Source organism: Corvus kubaryi, unplaced genomic scaffold (genome assembly GCF_017639235.1).
Source record: "Corvus kubaryi isolate FWS band 111438036 unplaced genomic scaffold, C.kubaryi_AGA036_p1.0 78, whole genome shotgun sequence".
In the NCBI taxonomy this organism is placed as follows: domain Eukaryota; kingdom Metazoa; phylum Chordata; class Aves; order Passeriformes; family Corvidae; genus Corvus; species Corvus kubaryi.
The window spans coordinates 3,955,251-3,958,557 of NW_024582065.1; the positions used below are offsets into that span (position 1 = coordinate 3,955,251).

The window sequence follows — 3,307 nt, forward strand, 5'->3', positions numbered from 1 at the left end:
CCCCCCCCCCCACCCGATCAATTTTTTCCTGCTTTCTCAACATCTCTGCATCAGCTGTAAATACCAAGTCCTGGATAAAGGAAATCCACGTCCATTCCTGGAGGTGGACAGGGAGCTGGGCACGGATCCCTGGTTCTGGAGTCAGTTCCTGCCGTGCTCTCCTGAGCAATGCGCCTGGAGAAGGTGGTGGGGCTCCTGCCTGAGCAAAGATGGGAGGATTTGGCTTTGAACTATTTCTGTCATACAGACAACAATGATTCTTGTCTGCTGGCAGACCCATTCCCACATAGTGTTTAGCACCAGCCTTACACATACTTCCAATGTAGTAAACAGTGGTGGCTAGGAGGGAACAGATACACATTCTGTGTCGTTTCCTTTGGGACACGTTTTACCTAGAACAAGCCAATTCACCATATGTTCCTCCTCTCCAAAGTTTTAACACAGACTTTAGTTGGCCTCATTATATTCCTGCTCTTGGAGGCTTGTCTCCTCACTAGGCCCTATGGAAAGAGGGGAAGAGGAGGAAGGTCAGAGGGGGATGTTAAACACCTCTAACACCAGGGACATAATCTCCTCTGTGCCTACTCTGTCATTTCTCACCAAAGGGGCTTGCAAAGGGAGTATCTGTCCCCTGAGGATGGAAGGATTTTGCTCTGAACCAGGGTAAGACTGAAGTGGAGCTTTGCATTGTGTGTTTTAGCCATAGATGTGTGTGTGGTTCTGCTCACACACACACTCACACACATTAAAAAGCTATGTAACTCCAGCAGAGCTCTTCCCATACTCCCAGACTCCAGCTCTTGATCAGAGAAGGCATGATGGGTATGGAATTGCCACCGCGCCCCCAGCCATTTCCCTGCTTCCCTGTCTGCTGCTCATCTGCCTTTCCAGTAGTGAAATCATTCCAGAGTCTTGGGAATCTGCAAAGAGCCATAAAACAAACGCACACACACCAAACGTAGTAGGCTTTTCTGCTGAGTCGAAAAGGGCTTTGGAGTCAGACAAACCCCAAATCAATGCCAGGAGCCAACTACAAGACAGAAAACTACACTGGAGGAACAAACCACCTACTGCGAGCCCTGCAAAGAAGACAGCATGTGTGTGCTCATGTGAACTTCTGAAGGTTTGATTTACATAATAAGAATATCAATGCAGCTATTTCTGCACGTTCCAGTGTGCGTGGATCCCACCTGTGCGGCTGAGCGTGTGGGAACTGCGGGGCCGCAGAGCTTGGAGAGGTGTTTGCATCCACGGGAGAGCAAGCCCGAGGTACTGTGTCTGAGCATGGGGTGGGCTGTGAGTTCCACAGCATGTGCTGGATTGCTTGGCGTGTACATGCTTCAGGGAGATCACGGTGGCTTGTCTGGGGTGTGTGGGAGGGAGAGAGTCCGGGGCTGTCTGCCTGCTACTCACAAGGAGAGCTGATTGATATTTTTGCTTTATAAGGAATTTTTTTAAAAAAATCTTTCATGTTCCTTACACCAAAGCCTCTTTACTCACTCTCTCCTTCTCTCACTGTCTCCCAAATACTTCTCTACAGCTCCTGGGAAAGCAGATTTACTGCCATTAAGAAATTATTATTATGCAGCCAGATGAGCAGCCAGAGTAAAGCATGAAGGACCTTCCTGTCCTGCCTAGTGCAGATGTCAATCACACGGCTAAATTCAAACACGAATTCTGCCAGCATTTAATCTGCTGCTGGGTTCCTCCATGAAGAGGAGACTGCATCCAAGAAGTGACACCTCCTCCCCTTACCCACTCCCAGGTACCAGCACGGGGGAACTCTCCAAAGCCAAAACACACACACCTATAACCTCCCTCCTCTCTCTAGATCGTCTCTGAGTCTTTAGACCCAGGCTGTGCTGGACCTCGGGGATGATGCAATGGCATGGAGATGCTCTCCGTCCCCCCGTTCCCCAAGGACTGGAAAAAGGCAAAGTTATGCTCCACACCAGCCTCGCAAGCAGCACTGAATGCCGAGTGGGGAAAAGCCATCTCCAGCACCGTGGGGTGCAGCTCCCCGCCATCGCTGCCCTCCCCCGGCTCTGCCGCTGTCTCCCATCCCCGCTGGAAGTAGAGGCAATCAGCCCAGTGTGGAATTCGAGGCGACAGACTTTCCTTTTCCTCCGCGATTTGCTTGTCACTTGCGAAAGCGGAGCAGTGGATTAAGTGGAGATGACACCATCTCCCTGGGGACGGTCCCCCCTGCTCCGGGATGTATCGATACTCCGGAATACAGATGGATCCTGGCTGTCTCCCACCCCCACCGCCATACCCGCCTCGCCGCCAGCCCAGCCGAGTCGGGGCTGAACCCCAGTTGCCGGGCATCCTCCGGGGGGGCTGCGTCTCGCCCCAGTAAAAACCAGCGCTCCCAGTCTTCCCAGTGCGCGAATCTCGGCCCCTCGCTCAGCACCACGCACGCAGAATGGCTAACGGATCCGCGGGACTCTGCCGTCCATCCCCCCTCGTCACTCCGCGCCGCCCAGGGCGGAGGTGCAGGCAGGGGGAGCGGAGGGGCCGCGGGCGCGTTACACAACGCGCGGCAGGACGGGGGAGCCGGCCCCGGGCAGGGGCAGCGCCGCAGCCGCAGCGCAGCGCTCGCCTTACCTGATGCTAATGTCCCTCCCTGGCGGAGATCGGGTCGCCCGTGGGTTTTATTCGGCTCGGTAGGAACTTGTGGGAGAGCTTTTCTGTCCAGCTCGCATACTGGGTGCGGGGCTGATACTGCAGGCGTGAAAATCCTGGGGCTCTAGCAGTCCTTTTCATGCTCAGACAGAAAATCCCCTTCCTTGATCCAGATCGCGGGCATTAAGGGCAGAAGCAAAAAAAAAAAAAAAAAAATTTCCTTTTCTCCCCTTCTTCCTTTTCCTTTTTCTTGCTTTTTTTCCCCCTTTCCTGTGTCCCCCCCCCTCCCCTCTTCTGCTGCTCAGTTCGTAGCCATCGGGGGAAAGAGCAGAGGCAGCAGGAAGAATGGAGAGGGGGTTAGAAATAAAAATGAAAAGAGCTCCAGGAGGGAAGCGAGAGGCTGGGCTGGCCACCGGAGGAGGGGCTTGGAGCGGGCTGGAGAGGATGAATGGGGAAGAGGAAAGCAGGGCGGAGCCCCAGCTTGGCCATTTTATTCTAAGAAGTGTTTCGTACATAATTAGAGAAGGGGAGGGGCCGGTGGCAAAAAGGAGGGACTTAAGGTCGGGCCAGACGGAGCCTGGGCCGTGGGAAGGGAGGGTGGGAGTAGGAAGGGCCGTCGGATGGAGCTGCGGGAGGGGTAAAAACTTGTCTGCCGAGAGGGAATAAGAGGGGGTTTGGGGAG

The 3,307-nt window shown here is 54.2% G+C and overlaps 1 protein-coding gene and 1 long non-coding RNA gene across 2 annotated transcripts in view; one reads left to right on the plus strand and one right to left on the minus strand.

Moving 5' to 3' along the window:
* Positions 1–3,058, minus strand: part of BRINP1 (BMP/retinoic acid inducible neural specific 1) — an 87,033-nt gene extending 83,975 nt beyond the window's left edge. Inside the window, exon 1 of the mRNA XM_042052335.1 lies at positions 2,608–3,058. The gene's annotated coding sequence lies outside the window, so the exon portion shown is untranslated. The remainder of the gene's footprint in view (positions 1–2,607) is intronic.
* On the plus strand, positions 11–2,817 carry LOC121676170. Its single transcript, XR_006020379.1, has 2 exons — positions 11–1,269; positions 1,541–2,817. It is a non-coding gene; the product is annotated as an uncharacterized LOC121676170 (long non-coding RNA).
* Positions 3,059–3,307: the final 249 nt, after the last annotated feature.